We start from the raw sequence: 22695 nt of genomic DNA on the forward strand, positions 1-22695 counted from the left end.
ATTATTTTGTGACTCCACATGATCATGAACCTAATAAAACATGAAAGAACAATAAAATTAGATAAATAAATATTGGGTTGCCTCCCAACAAGCGCTTCTTTAATGTCAATAGCTTGACAGTGGGCTCTCATGGAGCCACACAGGTGATCAGGTCAATTTTATAGACTCCCAACACCAAACTTAGAGTTTGGATATGGGAGTTCAACACCAAACTTAGAGTTTGGCTGAGGCCTCCCAACACCAAACTTAGAGTTTGACTGTGGGGCTTTAGTTGACTCTGTACTGAGAGAAGCTTACTGTGCCTCTTTTCCATGTTTACAGAAGGATGTCCTTGAGTTTTAAACAGAAGGGAATCCTCATTCAATTGAAGGACTAGTTCACCTCTATCAACATCAATCACAACTCTTGCTGTGGCTAGGAAGGGTCTTTTAAGGATGATGGATTCATCCTCATCCTTCCCAGTATCTAGGATTATGAAATCAGCAGGGATGTAAAGGCCTTCAACCTTTACTAATATGTTCTCTACTTGTCCATAAGCCTGTTTTCTGGAATTGTCTGCCATCTCTAATGATATTTTAGCAGCTTGTACCTCAAAGATTCCCAGTTTCTCCATTATAGAGAGTGGCATGAGGTTTATTCCTGACCCAAGGTCACATAGAGCCTTCTCAAAGGTAATGGTGCCTATGGTAGAAGGTATTAGGAACTTTCCAGGATCCTGTTTCTTCTGAGGCAATCTCAGTTGATCCAATACATTTAGTTCATTGGTGAACAGGGGAGGTTTATCTCCCCAAGTCTCTTTACCAAATAAATTGGCATTCAGCTTCATGATTGCACCAAGGAACTTGGCAACTTGCTCTTCAGTAACATCCTCATTCTCTTCAGAAGAGGAATACTCATCAGAGCTCATGAAGGGCGTAAGGAGGTTTAATGGAATCTCTATGGTCTCTAGATGAGCCTCAGAGTCCTTTTGTTCCTCAAAGGAAAACTCCTTATTAATCACTGGACATCCCAGGAGGTCTTCCTCTTTGGGATTCACGTCCTCTCCTACCTTCTTGGATTCGGCCATGATGGTTATATCAATGGCCTTGCACTCTCCTTTTGGATTTTCTTTTGTATTGCTTGGGAGAGCACTAGGAGGGGTTTCAGTGATCTTCTTACTCAGCTGGCCCACTTGTGCCTCCAAATTTCTAATGGAGGACCTTGTTTCATTCATGAAACTCAGAGTGGCCTTAGATAGATCAGAGACTAAGTTTGCTAAATTAGAGGTATTTTGTTCAGAGTTCTCTGTCTGTTGCTGAGTAGATGATGGAAAAAGCTTGCTATTGCTAAACCTGTTTCTTCCACCATTATTAAAGCCTTGTTGAGGCTTTTGTTGATCCTTCCATGAGAGATTTGGGTGATTTCTCCATGAGGGATTATAGGTGTTTTCATAGGGTTCACCCATGTAATTCACCTCTGCTATTGCAGGGTTCTCAGGATCATAAGCTTCTTCTTCAGAAGATGCCTCTTGAGAACTGTTGGATGCAGCTTGCATTCCATTCAGACTCTGAGAAATCATATTGACTTGCTGAGTCAATATTTTATTCTGAGCCAATATGGCATTCAGAGTATCCATTTCAAGAACTCCCTTCTTCTGAGGCGTCCCATTACTCACAGGATTCCTCTCATAAGTGTACATGAACAGGTTATTAGCAACCATGTCAATGAGTTCTTGAGCTTCTGCAGGCGTTTTCTTTAGGTGAATGGATCCACCTGCAGAAGTATCCAATGACATCTTAGCTAATTCAGACAGACCATCATAGAATATATCCAGGATGGTCCATTCTGAAAGCATGTCAGAAGGACACTTTTTGGTCAGTTGCTTGTATCTCTCCCAAGCTTCATAGAGGGATTCACCTTCTTTCTGTCTGAAGGTTTGAACATCCACAATAAGCTTACTAAGCTTTTGAGGAGGAAAGAACTTGGCTAAGAAAGCTTTGACCAGCTTATCCCAAGAGTTCAGGCTATCCTTAGGTTGAGAGTCCAACCATATTCTAACTCTGTCTCTTACAGCAAAAGGGAAAAGCATGAGCCTGTAGACTTCAGGATCTACTCCATTAGTCTTAACAGTATCACAGATCTGCAAAAATTCAGTTAAGAACTGAAAAGGATCTTCAGATGGAAGTCCATGAAACTTGCAATTCTGTTGCATCAGAGAAACTAATTGAGGTTTCAGCTCAAAATTGTTTGCTCCAATGGCAGGAATGGAGATGCTTCTTCCATGTAAATTGGAATTAGGTGCAGTAAAGTCACCAAGCATCCTCCTTGCATTATTATTATTATTTTCGGCTGCCATATCCTCTTCTTGTTCGAAAATTCCTATAAGGTTGTCTCTGGATTGTTGTATTTTAGCTTCTCTTAGTTTCCTTTTCATAGTTTTTCCAGGTTCTGGATCTGCTTCAATAAGAATGTTCTTGTCCTTGCTCCTGCTCATATGACAAAGAAGGGAATAACAAAGAAAATATGGAATCCTCTATGTCACAGTATAGAGATTCCTTTGGGTGAGTAGAGATATGAGATGAAGAGAAGTGTTAGTAAATAAATAAATAAATAGGAGATGAGAGAGAGAATTTCGAAAATTAATTTTTAAAAAAGAGTTAATGATTTTCGAAAATTAAGATAAAATTAAAATTAAAATTGAAACAATTAATTAATTAAAAAGAATTTTTGAAAAAGAGGGAGGTATTTTCGAAAATTAGAGAGGGATAGTTAGTTAGGTAGTTTTGAAAGAGATAAGAAACAAACAAAAAGTTAATTAGTTAGTTGAAACAAATTTTGAAAATCAATTTTTAAAAGATAAGAAAATAAGAAGTTAGAAAAGATATTTGAAAAAGATAAGATAAAAAGATATTTTTGAAAAGATATGATTGAAATTAGTTTTGAAAAAGATTTGATTTTTAAAATCACAATTAATGACTTGATTCATAAGAAATCACAAGATATGATTCTAGAACTTAAAGTTGAATCTTTCTTAACAAGTAAGTAACAAACTTGAAATTTTTGAATCAAAACATTAATTGTTGATGATATTTTTGAAAATATGATGTAAAATTAAGAAAAATATTTTTGAAAAATATTTTTAAAATTTTCGAAAATAAATAAGAGAAATGAAAAAGATATGATTTTTGAAAAAGATTTTGAAAAAGATAAGATTTTTAAATTGAAAATTTGATTTGACTCATAAGAAACAACTAAATTTTAACAAGTTTTGAAAAAGTCAACTCAAATTTTTTAAAATTTATGAGTGAAAAAGGGAAAGATATTTTTTTTATTTTTTAATTTTTAATGATGAAAGAGAAAAATAATGAAAATGCTCAATGCATGAAAATTTCATATCAGAACAATGAATGCATGCAAGATTGCTATGAATGTCAAGATGAACACCAAGAACACTTTGAAGATCATGATAAACATCAAGAACATATTTTTGAAAATTTTTCTATGCAAAGAAAACATGCAAGACACCAAACTTAGAAATCTTTAATGTTTGGACTCTAACAAACGAAAAATGCATATGAAAAACAAGAAAAGACACAAAACAAGAAAATTTAAAGATCAAACAAGAAGACTTACCAAGAACAACTTGAAGATCATGAAGAACACTATAAATGCATGAATTTTCGAAAAAAAATGCAAGAAGAATAAAAACATGCAATTGACACCAAACTTAAAAGCTGACTCAAGACTCAAACAAGAAACACAAAATATTTTTTATTTTTATGATTTTATTTTTTTTTTTTTTTCGAAAATTAGTTTGAAAAAGAAAAATAAGGATTCCAAAATTTTTAATATGAATTCCAGGAACCTTACACTCTTAGTCTAAAGTTTCAGTCCAGGAATTAGACATGGCTCACTAGCCAGCCAAGCTTTCAATGAAAGCTCCGGTCCAAAATATTAGACATGGCCAATGGCTAGCCAAGCTTTAGTGTGGAATTACATGCATTGAAGTGATTAGTTGAAGCCTCAGTCCAAAAGAATTTGGACATGGCTTTACAGCCAGCCAGGATTCAACAAATCCTCATGAAACACTAGAATTCATTCTTAAAAATTATGAAGAAAAAAAAATTTTTTTTTGGAAAATTTTTTTTTCGAAAATTAAAAGAATAAAAACAAAAACTTAAAATTAAAATAAAATTACCTAATCTGAGCAACAAGATGAACCGTCAGTTGTCCAAACTCGAACAATCCCCAGCAACGGCGCCAAAAACTTGGTATGCGAAATTGTTACTCAGGTTGTAAAATTTGTTGTTCGTTCTCTCCCTGGCAATGGCGCAAACAAACTGGTGCACAATACCATGGTCTAAACATAACTTCACAACTTCGCATAACTAACCAGCAAGTGCACTGGGTCGTCCAAGTAATAAAACCTTACGTGAGTAAGGGTCGATCCCACGGAGATTGTTGGTATGAAGCAAGCTATGGTCATTTTGTAAATCTCAGTCAGGCGGATATCAAATGGTTATAGTATTTTCGAATAATAATAATAAATAAACAGAAATAAAGATAAAGATACTTATGTATATCATTGGTGAGAATTTCAGATAAGCGTGTAGAGATGCTTTCGTTCCTCTGAATCTCTGCTTTCCCGCTGTCTTCATCCAATCAGTCTTACTCCTTTCCATGGCAAGCTTTCTGTAAGGGCATCACCATTGTCAATGGCTACATCCCATCCTCTCTGTGAAAATGGTCCAAATGCTCTGTCACGGCATGGCTAATCATCTGGAGGTTCTCGATCATATTGGAATAGGATTTACTATCCTTTTGCGTCTGTCACTACGCCCAGCACTCGTGAGTTTGAAGTTCGTCACAACCATCCCTTCCCAGATCCTACTCGGAATACCACAAACAAGATTTAGACTTTTCGGATCTCAGGAATGGCCATCCATGGGTTCTAACTTATACCACGAAGATACTAATAACTCGGACTCGGTCCCCTGTATTAGATATCTAAGAGATACTCATTCTAGCTTGTTTGCATGTAGAACGGAAGTGTTTGTCAGGCACGTGTTCATAAGTGAGAATGATGATGAGCGTCACATAATCATCACATTCATCATGTTCTTGGGAACGAATGGATATCTTAGAAGCGGAATAAATTGAATTGAATGGAAAAACAGTAGTACTTTGCATTAAATCATGAGGAACAGCAGAGCTCCACACCTTAATCTATGAGTGCAGAAACTCTAACGTTGAAAAATACATAAGTGAAAGGTTCAGGCATGGCCGAATGGCTAGCCCCCAAACGTGATCAATATGATTCGAAGATTGAATTAAAAATCATATGATGTTTAATACAATAGTAAAAAGTCCTATTTATACTAAACTAGCTACTAGGGTTTACAGAAGTAAGTAATTGATGCATAAATCCACTTCCGGGGCCCACTTGGTGTGTGCTTGGGCTGAGCTTGAAGTTTACACGTGCAGAGGCTTCTTTTGGAGTTGAACGCCAAGTTGTAACGTGTTTTTGGCGTTCAACTCTGGTTCGTGACGTGTTTCTGGCGTTTAACTCCAGACTGCAGCGTAGAACTGGCGTTCAACGCCCTTTTGTGTCATCTAAACTCAGCCAAAGTATGGACTATTATATATTTCTGGAAAGCCCTGGATGTCTACTTTCTAACGCCATTGAGAGCGCGCCATTTAGAGTTCTGTAGCTCCAGAAAATCCACTTTGAGTACAGGGAGGTCAGAATCCAACAGCATCAGCAGTCCTTCTTCAACCTCTGAATCTGATTTTTGCTCAAGTCCCTCAATTTCAGCCAGAAAATACCTGAAATCACAGAAAAACACACAAACTCATAGTAAAGTCCAGAAATGTGAATTTAACATAAAAACTAATAAAAACATCCCTAAAAGTAACTAGATCCTACTAAAAACATACTAAAAATAATGCCAAAAAGCATATAAATTATCCGCTCATCAAGTATTAAGTGACATCCACTCGTATTTGTAGTTGACTCCCTGTTTTATTACTTCTTCATTTTCGAAATTGATGATTCTTTCTTCTACCTCTTCTTGTACCTCCCCTATTATTATGTTTTTAGTTATTCATTACATTCTTTGGTCTCATGTCATAATCTATTCTCTCACATCTCAATTGAAGTTCAATAACTTTTTTTTTCTCAAGAGCAATCTTTAGGTTTTTCTCAGCTTTATCCTCGTTACTCCTCAAATATATTAATGTGTTTCATTTACTATGAATTATTCCGCACTCATCGATTTTGGAGCTTTAATTAGTGATTATTTAAATTTTATTTTTTAAAAATATAAAATTAATAATTATTAATTGCAATTGTTTAGTTTAATAGATCTATTACACATCTAAGCCTTATTGCCATTTAAGTTTGACCAAACAGACCCAACACCAATAAAAATTACTCTCATTAAAAGAGTGTATACGCGTGCCCAAAACCCCAAAAAATATTACCTGTCTCTTTGGGATCTAATATGAGAAACCGTTTCACTGCCGTTGCTGCTGCTACTTTTATTTCTTCTTTCAAATTCGTGCACGCAGGTTCTTTTTTTCCTTTTTCGTTATCTTTCTCTTTCGTTATCGTCATCACCAACATTTTGCTAACATCTTTATTGGTTCTGATTTTCTCTAGTGTCATCATTAAATAATTTTGATTCATTTCTTAATTTATTTGAGGTTCATTTGGATCCAGAAATGAATTCGATGTGTTTTTGTTAATAATTGAGTCTTTTGACTGCTTGTTCAAATCTGAACTAATTTTGATTCACTTGTGAATTAATTGAGGTTCACCTGATGCTACTGATAAGTATTCACCAAATTTTTTATTCTTTAAGTAATTTCAGTTCATTTCTTAGTTTAATTGAAGTTCATTTGGATACATAAATAAATTCGATGCATTTCTGTTGATGATTTAGTCTTTTTGACTGCACATTCAAATTTGAATTGATTTCGGTTCATTTGTATATTAATTGAGGTTCACTTTATGCTGCTAATAAGTATTGACCAAATTTTTTAGCAAAGAAGAATGAAAGTATTCATTATCACTTTATTCAATTGTATTAGATTCCATTCCATTCCATTCAATTTGTCATGAAAGTCATCCCAACCTTTAGGACAAATTGTTCATTGATAACACATCTGGACTGCAAATGAACCAAAATATTATTATAACAACACCATTGTGTAATAATAAATTAACCAAAAATTGTGCATTCTATAAACTCAGAAACTTCTGCATTCTATCCAAATTCAAATTCATAAACAACACTAATTTTAGCAAAGAAAGATGAAATTATTCATTATCACTTTATTCAACTGCATTCTATTCCATTCCATTTAATTCAAAATTGTTGAAGAATGAACCGAAATATTATCATAACAACACCGTTGTATAATAACAAATGAACCGAAAATTGTGCATTCTGTAAATTCAGAGACTTCTCCATTCTATCCGAATTCAAATTCATAAACAACATTGATTTTAGAAAAGAAGGATGAAATTCTTCATTATCACTTTATTCAATTGCATTAGATTCCATTCCATCCAATTCAATTCAAAATTGTTGCATAATGAACTGAAATATTATCATAACAACACTATTGTGTCATAACAAATGAAGCAAAAATTGTGCATTCTATAAATTCAGAAACTCCTGTATTCTATCCAAATTCAAATTCATAAACAACACTAATTTTAGCAAAGAACAATGAAATTATTCATTATCACTTTATTCAATTGATTCTATTTCATTCAATTCAAAATTATTGAAGAATGAACCGAAATATTATCAAAACAACACTGATGCGTGGCAGAAGTTAGACCAATTAAGAGAGTCTTAATAAGAGAAATGTGTTGCAAGTATAGCTCTCAACCAGCTAAACTCTGCCTCACCAATTTAAAAAGGGGTTGTCACAAATTTTAGAAATAAAAATACTGGAGTATGAGTCCCAGGTCGTCTCCCAACGAGTTGCAGGAAAGAGTGCTATTTTATTAACTAGAAGTTTTTCAGAAAAGTTAAGTTTTGATAATGAGTAAAAATAATTGTAAATTAAAGCAATAGAACTAAGAATTATTACTAATATTAAAAGGCCTTGACTAGGGGAATGATTAATTGGAAATTCTATCCTTGTTGGAATCTTCTCAAGTGTAGTGTAAAGTGGTTATTGTTTTCACTTAGTTAACCCTTACTAAATAAAGAAAAGTCAAGTGATTAAGCTAACTCTTACCCCCAAATCTTAGTCCTCTCCCTTGGGAAGGTCTAGCGTTAGTGGGTACAAAATTAGCCAACGACGTCCAATTTAACTAAGCACTTGAGCATTCCAACTCAAGTGTCTCCTCTTAATCAACCCCCAAGTTAGGGGGCTAACGTTGGAGCTAACGTTGGCCTCTTCCTTGCAATGTCATGTGCCAACGTTAGCCTCCAAGTTAGGGGGCTAACGTTGGCTCAAACGTGGGGAGCCCAGGGAGTGATTTTCATGCCCAACGTTAGCCTCCAAGTTAGGGGGCTAACGTTGGGGCTAACTTCATGCCTCCAAGTTCAATTTCAACTCCCATTCTTCACTTCTAGCCATTCCTTCTTGCTTCAACCTTTCTCCAAGCTTTCTTCACCTATCATTAATCAACCAAACTAATCAAAGCTATGCTCAAAATCATGAGATATTTAATCTTTCATAATATGCAACAAATATAGCCTAAAACCTCATGAAATGGCATGAATTCATATATGGTTGGTTCAATCAAGGGAAACATGAAAATCTACTCAATTAGCTTGCTTGTAGCTCAAGAAAGTGCATAATTCTAATGAAAACTAAAGAAAAAGACTAGTTAAAATGGGCTAAGATGACTTGTCATCAGTACGCGTGGATCTTCGAATTTTTCCCCTGACGCGTAGGCGTCTTGTGCGCGTCCGCGTCGCTTACTGAGCGTGGCGTTCTTTCTTTGAACGCAATGTTACTCTGCTCTACCCTTCTTCCTCTTCATTTTTCACCTGAAATCAACCAAACATATACATCAAAGCCTTGGCATGATCATCAAATCTTGCATCTTTCATATTATCAACTAAATCTTGCAAGAAATCTAATGAAAATGCATAAAATTACCAATGTTTGATTGAATCAAGACAAGCATGAAATTCTCACTCAAACACTTATTTGTTGCCTAAAAATGTATGAAAACCAAATAAAAACTAATGAAATAGGCTTGCGAAACTAGCCTAAGATGACTTGTCATTACAGGGAGGAGTGGAGGAAGACGCGGTGGCTGCCAGAAAGGGAGAGGCGCTGGACAGGGCTCGACGATGGAGGGTGAAGGGGCATTCAAAGAACTTCCATAGAGGAGAAAAACGCAGCGTTTGCCCAGTTGAGTGGTTTAGCCTTCCTTCTCCTTTAGGTTCTTTAAATTTCGTGGGTGGCTAGCTACCGAGCTCAATGCAGTCAATTATTGCTAGGGTTTTGCCGTTTTGGTGTGCTTCAGAGGGGAGGAAAAGTGTTGAATCCTTCTCCACGAATCAGATCCCAAAATATGAACCCTAGAGTCGAACCCCGAGGTAACGACGGAGAAGCGTTGATCTTCCAACGATGGCAAGTTTCTGAACTTTCCGATGGACGGATTCCAGAGAAGGAGATTTTTGGAAACGGTTAAGAGACAGAGAGAGAGGATAGGAAGAGGAGAGAAGAAGATGAAGAATACTAAAGGTTTCTAAACCCAGATGAAGAACAATTTTGGTTTTTTATTTTTTTAATATGTTTAACACGGATGAAGAACAATTTTGATTTTTTGTTTTTTTTAATATGTTTTTGTTTTGTTGTTTCAATTATTTGAAACTATAAAATTAAGATTAACTGAATTCTAAAATTTGATTAATTTAAAAGGATATTTTTGTCTAATCAAATAAAGAAAGGATGTTTAAGTCTTTTTTATAAAATTAAATAAATAAATGTTTTTTATTTTTATTTTTATTTAATGAAAAGGGTATTTTAGTAAAAGTGGTGATATACTATATATTTAAAAAAAATTAAATGCTGACGTGGAAAATAAATTCCACATGTCTTATTGTTATTTGTTTATATTTTAAACATATCAGTACGTATGAATTTATCATCGTACCGTAGCAAACACCATTGTGAAATATTAAAGCATTGTCATTGAATTAAAAATTTATTTCTGATTTATTTTGTGTTTCTTTACATATCTATAAGTTATAGGATCTTGAACATATTTTTTCTTCCACTTTTGTTGGAAAGTGATATTCTATATATTGAAAATAAAGATGATTTTAGATATATAATAAAAGCATAGTTGAGTGGTTTAAAGAAAATGAGAAGATTAATTGAGAACAATTTATTTCAATATTTATGTGTAGAATATAGTGTGTATTTGGATTAAAGTTTGTAAATGACATTGCATAAAATTAATTTGTAAAATTGATTTTGGTTAAAAGTGAGTTGGTGTTAATGTGATTTATGTTTGATAACTTTCTATCAAAATAGATTATAATAAAATAAATGTTATTTGGATTATATTGTTCAAAATCACTTTTAAGTGAAAATTTATTAAAAATAACATGAATTTAAATAATTATTTTAATTTAAATATTTAAATATATTTTATGAATTAATTTTATAATAAAATTAATATTAATTATTAAATGAAAAATAACATATAAAAATTGACAAAATATATTTTATATCAAAAACAAAAATAATATATGAATAATATATCAAAATATACTTTATTAAGTTATATTATTTATAATTTTTTTAGTACTCTCAGTACTCTTTTAGTTAATACTATTTTAAACTATAAATTTTAATTATTTATGATTTTATTATTAGTTATAATTAGTTTTTTACTTACTTTGTTCTTTTTAATAGGATAATAATTTATATTATAATAAAATTATAATAATAAAACTAATATACAAGAATTATACTTATAAATTTTAACAGAATCGAATAAAAAAATTTATAAAAAAATATAATTATATATTTAAAAGATTGACTACAAAAAAGGAAATTAATGATAGAATTAATAAAAAATAAATTTAATTCTAACATAATTTTTTAAATGGAAAAACTACAATTTCTAGCTTCCTATAAACGCACGTTAAGAACGTAAAATTATTTTAATATTTAGAATAAAAAAATATTCAAACATAACAAGAAAATATTTAATATACTCAAATGTGTCTTCCTTCTTGTTAACGCTAAACCAAGTACAGCCGTACAATTTGAAAAGAAACCTACTTTAAGAAGGCAATGAACACAAACTGCCCAAGATAAGACACGTTAACTAAAAGTGAGCAACGGATGCAGTAGTTACATAAGTGGATTAAACCATTAAAGAGGATTGTATAGGGCTTTATATTTTAATGGCATTTTAATAATATGTATTAAGAGTTGAAACCATACAAAAAAATATTGTGGTTGTTAGTCACGAATTTTGTATTTCGATCTTGTTTGGTAGGTCGGCTACCGGATGGTTCAGGTTGGTACTTCGGTTGATGAGAGGGGAATCACCTGATTCCAGGTTGCTGGGTTGGAGGGAGTGCAGCCGACGTCCCGAGCTCTTCGTGTGGAGAGGGGTGTGTCACCTGCAAAGACATTCCGACGCTCAAGTCAATAAGATGCGCAGGTGAAAAAGGGTGAGTGGTATGTGACGTACCCTGGGGAAAGGGCAGGACCTTCCCCATATATACCATGTCAAAGGTGGGCCCATCAAGGACAGGCCCACCTTCCTTGATGCCTCCTTCTCACAGCTGTATCGTAGTTGTTAGGGACGCGTGTCTGGGTTGGCGACTGAGCGTCTCGCTCCCGACCGTCCGGGTCGGGTGGTGCTCGGGTCGGGTGGCCCGCTAGTGGTTTGGGCCAGGCCGTAACAGTGACCCCAACGCGTCAGCAATGATTGTGAAGATGGTTGGTGGCGCGTTATCTCTTATTCCGTGTGTTGTCGCCAGGTCGGCCGCCCGTGGAGGGGACGTGCCTCTTGCGCGCGTGTCTGTTTGTTGCTGAGGTGACCGTTTATCGCCTCGTTCCTCGTGCGGAGCATTAAATGCTCATAATGGGTTGGAAAATCCTGTGCGCAAAGACTATTTTGCCCCTAGGCCTTTCGCGCTTCCTGAGTGGCAGTTTTAAACAGTTTTGCATTTGTTTTCCTTTCCCACTCTTGCTTCTCCTATTTTCTTCTTCTTCACTCCCAAATATCCCAAAGCCTCGTTCTAGCATCCTTGTGCATCTCTTTTTTCTTCCAAGTTTTCGCAACCAATTCAGGTAAACATTGATCCCTTCTCTTTTCTGCTTCAAGGTTCTCTTATCTTTACTGTTGGCTTTTCTGTACGTTTGCTATTTGTGCTTGTTTCTTGTCCTTGCTGCTTGCTTGATTCGTATGTTAGATAATTTTAGTGTTAAATAGGTGCGTTAGGGGGTTACCATTCCAAGATGTCCACTTTCTTGACTTAGATTGTGCCTTAGCCATACTTGATTTTACTTTTTGGGTAGGTTGAGTATAGTTTCTGGGTTTTTCCGAGCTCCCGACCTGTTAGACTAACCAAGTGGTAACCCCACTGTAGGTATGCCTCGTGTCGTCTCATGGGCTTCCACCTCCGCCGCGGGCTATGACCCATATGCTTGGGTTGTTTCCGACTTAAAAGACTCTCCAAACCAGATGGCCGAGGAGGAGCTAACGGAGTTCCAACAAGGCGAGTACCTGTGCGGAGGGACAGACGAGTAGGCTAATTACGACGTCTTCGTCCCTGCCCCCAGCGAGCGGTTATACAAAATTAATTTCCACTCTCCCCGGGTTGCCGACTAGATCTGGATTTATAAGGCCATGTTCACCCAGGTGGGATTTCGCATCCCGTTTTCCTCTTTTCAAATGGCGCTCCTTAACCGGATATCCGTTGCGCCGTCACAGCTGCACCCGAACAGCTGGGCTTCCATCCGTTGTTTCGAGATGGTATGCGAGTATTTGGAGCTGCCGGTGTCTGTTGATGTTTTTCTCTTTTTCTTCAACCTTACAAATCCTTCCAAGGTGGGGAAAGCGAGGAAGGGGTTCATGTCCTACCGATCTGCCCAGTGTCGGAGGATCTTTGACTTATTCGAGGACTCATATCATGGGTTCAAGGATAAGTATTTTAAGGTGCGTCCAGTCAAGGATCGCCACCCCTTTTGTTTGTCGTTGGAGGGGGAACGGCTTATCCCAACGTACTGGAGTTTTGGGGCTGGGTCTAACACCTTCATTAAGGTGACTTACAAGGGAATGTCTGCCACGGACAAGAGAATTGCCGACGTGTTGTGGGCTGTTTTCAGGAAGAACCATGTGAACCCCCACCTCCTTATGGGTGAGCGGGAGTTCGCCAGGAATTATATTTGTGAGCTGTTTTGCCTTGTGTTTTTTTCATTGTTATCGCTTTTATTTGGTTTTTCCGGCTTCACGACTAACACGTTTGTTTGTCCTATGCAGTGGAGATGTCGGCTTCGGTGACGAGGCTTGAGGATTTGTATAAGACCTTCCTGGAGGAGAGTGATGAGGAGAAAGCCGACGAGAAGGTTGACAAGAAACCGGAGAACCCTCCTGAGGAGAAGAAAGATCAGTCAGTGCCTTCACCTCGTGACACCGGGATGTCTAACAAAAACTTTGCCGGGTCTTATGCTTCCTCGGTTCATGAGGAAATGGCCGGCATCGGGCATTCGTCCACCTCCCGACAAGAGGATCCCGACTTGAAGCTTATCCCCACTCCCAAGAGGCAGAAGGCGTCCTCTAGCCCTGAGGGAACTTGATGAGCGGATAATTTATACGCTTTTTGACATTGTTTTTAGTACGTTTTTAGTAGGATCTAGTTACTTTTAGGGATGTTTTCATTAGTTTTTATGTTAAATTCACATTTCTGGACTTAACTATGAGTTTGTGTGTTTTTCTGTGATTTCAGGTAATTTCTGGCTGAAATTGAGGGACTTGAGCAGAAATCAGATTCAGAGGTTGAAAAAGGACTGCTGATGCTGTTGGATTCTGACCTCCCTGCACTCAAAGTGGATTTTCTGGAGCTACATAACTCGAAATGGCGCGCTTCTAATTGCGTTGGAAAGTAGACATTCAGGGCTTTCCAGCAATATATAATAGTCCATACTTTGGCCAAGAATAGACGACGTAAACTGGCGTTCAACGCCAGCTTTCTACCCAAATCTGGCGTCCAGCGCCAAAAAAGGAGCCAAAACCAGAGTTGAACGCCCAAACTGGCACAAAAGCTGGCGTTCAACTCCAAGAAGGACCTCTACACGTGCAACACTCAGGCTCAGCCCAAACACACACCAAGTGGGCCCAGGAAGTGGATTTATACGTCAATTACTTACTCATGTAAACCCTAGTAGCTAGTTTATTATAAATAGGACCTTTTACTATTGTATTAGGCATCTTTTGATCATCTTAGGATCTTAGGATCATCTTTGAACGCATTGTTCTTAGACTTTGGGGGCTGGCCATCTCGGCCATGCCTGGACCTTCCCTTATGTATTTTCAACGGTAGAGTTTCTACACTCCATAGATTAAGGTGTGGAGCTCTGCTGTTCCTCAAAGATTAATGCAAAGTACTACTATTTTCTATTCAATTCTTCTTATTTCGCTTCTAAGATATCCATTCGCACCCAAGAACGTGATGAAGGTGATGATTATGTGTGACGCTCATCATCCTTCTCCCTTATGAACGCGTGCCTGACAAACACTTCTGTTCTACATGAAATAAGCTAGAATGAATATCTCTTAGATCTTCTAACCAGAATCTTCATGGCGTAAGCTAGAATGATGGCGGCATTCAAGAGAATCCGGAAAGTCTAAACCTTGTCTGTGGTATTCTGAGTAGGATTCAATGATTGAATGACTGTGACGAGCTCCTAACTCGCGATTGCAGGGCGTTAGTGACAGACGCAAAAGGATAGTAAATCCTATTCCAGCATGATCGAGAACCGACAGATGAATAGCCGTGCCGTGACAGGGTGCGTGAGCATATTATTCATTGAGAGGATAACATGAAGCCATTGACAAAGGTGATGCCTCCAGACGATTAGCCGTGCCGTGACAGGGCATTGGATCATTTTCCCGTGAGATGACCGAAAGTAGCCATTGACAGTGGTGATGTATCACATAAAGCCAGCCATGGAAAGGAGTAAGACTGATTGGATGAGGATAGCAGGAAAGCAGAGGTTCAGAGGAACGAAAAGCATCTCCATTCGCTTATCTAAAATTTCTACCAATGATTTACATAAGTACCTCTATCCCTATTCTATTATTTATTATTCGAAAACACCATTATCAATTTATATCTGCCTAACTGAGATTTGCAAGGTGACCATAGCTTGCTTCATACCAACAATCTCCATGGGATTCGACCCTTACTCACGTAAGGTATTACTTGGACGACCCAGTGCACTTGCTGGTTAGTTGTATCGAAGTTGTGACAAATTATGAATGTGTAATCACGATTACGCGTACCAAGTTGCTCACGTGCCAGGAATAGTTTGAGCCTGGACATAACAATTTCGTGCACCAAGTTTTTGGTGCTGTTGCCGGGGATTGTTCGAGTTTGGACAACTGACGGCTCATCTTGTTGCTCAGATTAGGTAATTTTCTTTTCGTTTTGTTTTCAAAAATCTTTCAAAAATATTTTCAAAAATCTCTCATCTGTTTTCGAAAAAAAATAAAAATGTTTTCAAAAATTTTATTCAAGATTTTTAAGAATGAATTCTAGTGTTTCATGAAGCATGTGAAGCCTGGCTGGCTGTAAAGCCATGTCTAAATTTATTTGGACTGAGGCTTGCAATTTGTTATCAAGAGCAATATACTCTGGTGTTAAATGCTGAAGCTTGGCTGGCCATTGGCCATGTCTAGTGTTTTGGACTGAAGCTTTAGACTAATAATGCAAGATTCCTGGAATTTATATTAAAAATTTTGGAATCCTTATTTTCCCTTTTCAATAAATTTTCAAAAAAATCCAAAAAAATTAGAAAATCATAAAAATCAAAAATATTTTCTGTTTCTTGTTTGAATCTTGAGTCATATCATAAGTTTGGTGTCACTTGCATATGCATCTTGCATTTTTTCAAAAATATCATGCATTCAAGTGTTCTTCATGATCTTCAAGTGTTCTTGGTAAGTCTTCTTGTTTGATCTTGATGATTTTTTTTGTTTTGTGTCTTTTCATGTTTTTCATATGCATTCTTGAATTCTTAGTGTCTAAGCATTAAAGAATTCCAAGTTTGGTGTCTTGCATGTTTTCTTTGCATTAAAAGTTTTTCAAAATTGTGTCTATGATGTTCACCTTGACATTCATAGTGTTCTTGGTGTTCATCTTGACATTCATAGCATTCTTGCATGCATCACATGTTTTGATCTAAAAATTTCATGCATTGCATAATTTTCATGTTTTTCATAAAAATTCAAAAAAATCAAAAAAATATCTTCCTCTTTTCTCTCATCAAATTCGAAAATTTGAGTTGACTTTTTCAAAAATTTTTAAAATCAAATTGTTTCTCATGAGTCAAATCAAATTTTCAATTTGAAAATCTTATCTTTTTCAAAATCTTTTTCAAAAATCAAATCTTTTTCAAAATTCTTAGTTATTTTCGAAAATTCCAAAAATATTTTTCAAAAATATTTTTCTTATTTTTATACCAAATTTTCGAAAATAACAGTAGCAATTAATGTTTTGATTCAAAAATTTGAAGTTTGTTACTTGCTTGTTAAGAAAGATTCAAACTTTAAGTTCTAGAATCATATCTTGTGATTTCTTATGAATCAAGTCATTAATTGAGATTTTAAAAATCAAATCTTTTTCAAAACTAATTTCAATCATATCCTTTCAAAAATATCTTTTTATCTTTTTCAAAAATATCTTTTCAAAATATCTTTTCTAACTTCCTAACTTCTTATCTTTTCAAAATTTGTTTCAACTAACTAACTAACTTTTTGTTTGTTTCTTAACTTTTTCAAAACCACCTAACTAACTCTCTCTCTCTCTAATTTTCGAAAATATCTTCCCTCTTTTTCAAAAATTTCTTTTTTTTATTTAACTAATTATTCTTATTTTTATTTTTAATTTTAAAAAAAAAATTTCAAAAAAAATACTAACAATTTTCAAAAACCATTTTCGAAAATCACTAACTTTTTTTCAAAATAATTTTCGAAAATTATCCCTCCCCCATCTTATTCTATTTATTCATTCATATCCTAACATCTCATCTCACATCTCTGCCATCCTCACAGTTGTGTTTCTTCCATTATATTACATTCTTTGTCTCCCCCTCTTCTTCTACTCACACAGGGATCCCTATACTGTGGTATAAAGGATCTCTATTATTATTATTATTTTTCTGTGCCTTTTTCTTTGTCATATGAGCAAGAGCAAGGATAAGAACATTCTTGTGGAAGCGGATCCAGAACCTGAAAGGTCTCTGAAGAGAAAATTAAGAGAAGCTAAATTACAACAATCCAGAAATAACCTTTCAGAAATTTTCGAACAGGAAGAGGAGATGGCAGCCGAAAATAATAATAATGTAAGGAAGATGCTTGGTGACTTTACTGCACCTAATTCCAATTTACATGGAAGAAGCATCTCCATCCCTGCCATTGGAGCAAACAACTTTGAGCTAAAACCTCAATTAGTTTCTCTGATGCAGCAGAACTGCAAGTTTCATGGACTTCCATCTGAAGATCCTTTTCAGTTCTTAACTGAATTCTTGCAGATATGTGATACTGTTAAGACTAATGGAGTAGATCCTGAAGTCTACAGGCTCATGCTTTTCCCTTTTGCTGTAAGAGACAGAGCTAGATTATGGTTGGATTCTCAACCCAAAGACAGCCTGAACTCTTGGGATAAGCTGGTCACGGCTTTCTTAGCCAAGTACTTTCCTCCTCAAAAGCTGAGCAAGCTTAGAGCTGATGTTCAAACCTTCAGACAGAAAGAAGGTGAATCCCTCTATGAAGCTTAGGAAAGATACAAACAGTTGACCAAAAAGTGTCCTTCTGACATGCTTTCAGAATGGACCATCCTGGATATATTCTATGATGGTTTATCTGAGCTATCAAAAATGTCACTGGACACTTCTGCAGGTGGATCCATTCACCTAAAGAAAACGCCTGCAGAAGCTCAAGAACTCATTGACATGGTTGCTAATAACCAGTTCATGTACACTTCTGAAAGGAATCCTGTGAGCAATGGGACGCCTATGAAGAAAGGAGTTCTTGAAGTTGATACTCTGAATGCCATATTGGCTCAGAATAAAATATTGACTCAGCAAGTCAATATGATCTCTCAGAGTCTGCATGGAATGCAAGCTGCATCCAACAGTACTCAAGGGGCTTCTTATGCAGAGGAAGCTTATGATCCTGAGAACCCTACAATAGCAGAGGTGAATTACTTAGGTGAACCTTATGGAAACACCTATAACTCATCATGGAGAAATCATCCAAATTTCTCATGGAAGGATCAAAAGCCTCAACAAGGCTTTAATAATGGTGGAAGAAACAGGTTTAGCAATAGCAAGCCTTTTTCATCATCCACTCAGCAACAGACAGAGAACTCTGAACAAAATACTTCTAATTTAACAAACTTAGTCTCTGATCTATCTAAGGCCACTGTAAGTTTCATGAATGAAACAAGATCTTCCATTAGAAATCTGGAAGCACAAGTGGGCCAGCTGAGTAAAAGGATCACTGAAATCCCTCCTAGTACTCTCCCAAGCAATACAGAAGAGAACCCAAAAGGAGAGTGCAAGGCCATTGACATAAGCAAAATGGCCGAACCCAATGAGGGAGAGGAGGACGTGAATCCCAAGGAGGAAGACCTCCTGGGACGTCCAGTGGTCAATAAGGAGCTTCCCTCTGAGGAACCAAAGGACTCTGAGGCTCATCTAGAGACCATAGAGATTCCATTGAACCTCCTTATGCCCTTCATGAGCTCTGATGAGTATTCCTCTTCTGAAGAGAATGAGGATGTCACTGAAGAGCAAACTGCCAAGTTTCTTGGTGCAATCATGAAGCTAAATGCCAAATTATTTGGCATTGATACTTGGGAATTTGAACCTCCCTTGTTCATCAATGAACTAAGTGATCTGGATCAACTGACATTGCCTCAAAAGAGACAGGATCCTGGAAAGTTCATAATACCCTGTACCATAGGCACCATGATCTTTAAGGCTCTATGTGACCTTGGTTCAGGAATAAACCTCATACCCCTCTCTGTAATAGAGAAACTGAGAATCTATGGGGTGCAAGCTGCTAAAATCTCACTAGAGATGGCAGACAGCTCAAGAAAACAGGCATATAGACAAGTAGAGGACGTGTTAGTAAAGGTTGAAGGCCTTTACATCCCTGCTGATTTCATAGTCCTGGATACTGGAAAGGAAGAGGATGAATCCATCATCCTAGGAAGACCTTTCCTGGCCACAGCAAGAGCTGTGATTGATGTTGACAGAGGTGAACTAGTCCTTCAATGGAATGAGGACTCCCTTGTGTTTAAAACTCAAGGATCTCCCTCTGCAACCATGGAGAGGAAGCAGAAAAAACTTCTCTCAAAGCAGAGTCAACCAGAGCCCCCACAGTCAAACTCTAAGTTTGGTGTTGGGAGGCCACAACCAAACTCTAAGTTTGGTGTTGAACTCCCATATCCAAACTCTAAGTTTGGTGTTGGAGAGTCTCAACAAAGCTCTGCACATCTGTGAGGCTCCATGAGAGCCCACTGTCAAGCTATTGACATTAAAGAAGCGCGTGTTGGGAGGCAACCCAATGTTTATCTAATTCTTATTTTTATTGTTTTTCATATTTTCTTAGGTTCATGATCATGTGGAGTCACAGAATAAATATAAAAATTGAAAACGGAATCAAAAACAGCAGAAGAAAAATCACACCCTGGAGGAGCATCTGTCTGGCATTCAGCGCCAGAACAGAGCATGGTTCTGGCGCTGAACGCCCAAAATGGGCAACTTCTGGGCGCTGAACGCCAGAACAGGCATGGTTCTGGCGTTCAACGCCAGAAATGGCACACAAATGGGCGCTGAACGCCCAAAATGGCCACCAACCTGGCGCTGAACGCCCAGAGTTGGGTACAAAGGCATTTTTTACATGCCTAATGGGTGCTGGGATGTAATTCCTTGAACACCTCAGGATCTGTGGACCCCACAGGATCCACTCAGGATCTGTGGACCCCACAGGATCCCCACCTACTTCCACTCACTTCTTCTCACCACTCTCTTTCACACAACCCCATAAACACTCTTCCCCAAAAACCCTTCACCAATCACCTCAATCTCTCTTCCCCATCACCTCTTCACCACTCACATCCATCCACTCTTCCCCATAAACCTATCTCATAAACTCCACCTACCTTCAAAATTCAAAACCAATTTCCCACCCAAACCCACCCATATGGCCGAACCTTAACCCCCCTCCCTTCCCTATATAAAGACCTCCATTCTTCATCAAATTCACACAACACACCCCTCTACACTCCTCTTGGCCGAAACCACATCTCCCTCTCCCTCTCTATATTTCTTCTTCTTCTTCTTCTATTCTTTTGTTTATTGCTCGAGGGCGAGCAATATTCTAAGTTTGGTGTGGTAAAAGCATAAGCTTTTTGTTTTTCCATTACCATTGATGGCATCTAAGACCGGAGAATTCTCTAGAAAGGGGAAAGGGAAGACAAAAGCTTCCACATCCGAGTCATGGGAGATGAAAAGGTTCATCTCCAAAGCCCATCAAGACCACTTCTATGATGTTGTGGCCAAGAAGAAGGTGATCCCTGAGGTCCCTTTCAAACTCAAAAGAAATGAGTATCCAGAGATCCGACATGAAATTCAAAGAAGAGGGTGGGAAGTTCTAACAAATCCCATCCAACAAGTCGGCATCCTAATGGTTCAAGAGTTCTATGCCAATGCATGGATCACCAAGAACCATGATCAAAGTAGGAACCCGAATCCAAAGAACTATGTTACAATGGTTCGGGGGAAATACTTAGATTTTAGTCCGGAAAATGTGAGGTTGGCATTCAACTTGCCATACATGGAAGAGAACGCACGCCCCTACACAAGGAGAGTCAACTTTGATCAAAGGTTGGACCAAGTCCTTATGGACATATGTGTAGAAGGAGCTCAATGGAAGATTGACTCCAAAGGCAAGCCGGTTCAACTAAGAAGATTGGACCTCAAGCCTGTAGCTAGAGGATGGTTGGAGTTCATTCAATGCTCAATCATTCCCACTAGCAACCGGTCTGAAGTTACTATAGACCGGGCCATCATGATCCATAGCATCATGATTGGAGAAGAGGTGGAAGTTCATGAGATTATACCTCAAGAACTCTACAAGGTGGCTGACAAGTCTTCCACTATGGCAAGGTTAGCCTTTCCTCACCTCATTTGCCACCTATGCAATTCGGCTGGGATTGACATAGAGGGAGATATCCTCATCAAAGAGGACAAGCCCATCACTAAGAAAAAGATGGAGCAAGCAAGAGAGCCTACTCATGGAGCTCAAGAGGCGTATGAAGCTCATTACCATGAGATCCTTGAGATGCCTCAAATGCACTTTTCTCCACAAAACTATTGGGAGCAAATCAACACCTCCCTAGGAGAATTGAGTTCCAATATGGGACAACTAAGGGTGGAACATCAAGAGCACTCCATCATGCTTCATGAAATAAGAGAAGATCAAAAAGCAATGAGGGAGGAGCAACAAAGACAAGGAAGAGACATAGAAGAGCTCAAGGACATCATTGGTTCCTCAAGAAGGAAACGCCACCATCACTAAGGTGGATTCATTCCTTGCTCTTACTTTCTCTGTTTTTTGTTTTCTATGTTATGTGCTTATCTATGTTTGTGTCTTCATTACATGATCATTGGTAGTAGTAACTATGTCTTAAAGTTATGAATGTCCTATGAATCCATCACCTCTCTTAAATAAAAACTGTTTTAATTCAAAAGAACAAGAAGTACACGAGTTTCGAATTTATCGTTGAACTTAGTTTAATTATATTGATGTGGTGACAATGCTTCTTGTTTTCTGAATGTATGCTTGAATAGTGCATATGTCTTTTGAAGTTGTTGTTTAAGAATGTTAAATATGTTGGCTCTTGAAAGAATGATGACTAGGAGACATGTTATTTGATAATCTGAAAAATCATAAAAATGATTCTTGAAGCAAGAAAAAGCAGCAAAGAACAAAGCTTGCAGAAAAAAAAAATATAGGCGAAAAAAAAAATTAGAAAGAAAAAGAAAAAAGCAAGCAGAAAAAGCCAAAAGCTCTTAAAACCAAGAGGCAAGAGCAAAAAGCCAATAACCCTTAAAACCAAAAGGCAAGGGCAAACAAAAAGGATCCCAAGGCTTTGAGCATCAGTGGATAGGAGGGCCTAAAGGAATAAAATCCTGGTCTAAGCGGCTAAACCAAGCTGTCCCTAACCATGTGCTTGTGGCGTGTAGGTGTCAAGTGAAAACTTGAGACTGAGCGGTTAAAGTCAAGGTCCAAAGCAAAAAAAGAGTGTGCTTAAGAACCCTGGACACCTCTAATTGGGGACTTTAGCAAAGCTGAGTCACAATCTGAAAAGGTTCACCCAATTATGTGTCTGTGGCATTTATGTATCCGGTGGTAATACTGGAAAACAAAGTGCTTAAGGCCACGGCCAAGACTCATAAAAAAAGCTGTGTTCAAGA

At 37.2% G+C, this 22695-nt stretch overlaps 1 non-coding gene across 1 annotated transcript; it reads right to left on the reverse strand.

The window, feature by feature from the left end:
- Nucleotides 1-17922: 17922 nt before the first annotated feature.
- LOC112746025 (small nucleolar RNA R71) lies at nucleotides 17923-18030 on the reverse strand. The gene has a single exon (XR_003173925.1). It is a non-coding gene; the product is annotated as a small nucleolar RNA R71 (small nucleolar RNA).
- Between the last annotated feature and the right edge of the window lie 4665 nt (nucleotides 18031-22695).

Source organism: Arachis hypogaea, chromosome 14, assembly GCF_003086295.3.
Source record: "Arachis hypogaea cultivar Tifrunner chromosome 14, arahy.Tifrunner.gnm2.J5K5, whole genome shotgun sequence".
NCBI lineage: Eukaryota > Viridiplantae > Streptophyta > Magnoliopsida > Fabales > Fabaceae > Arachis > Arachis hypogaea.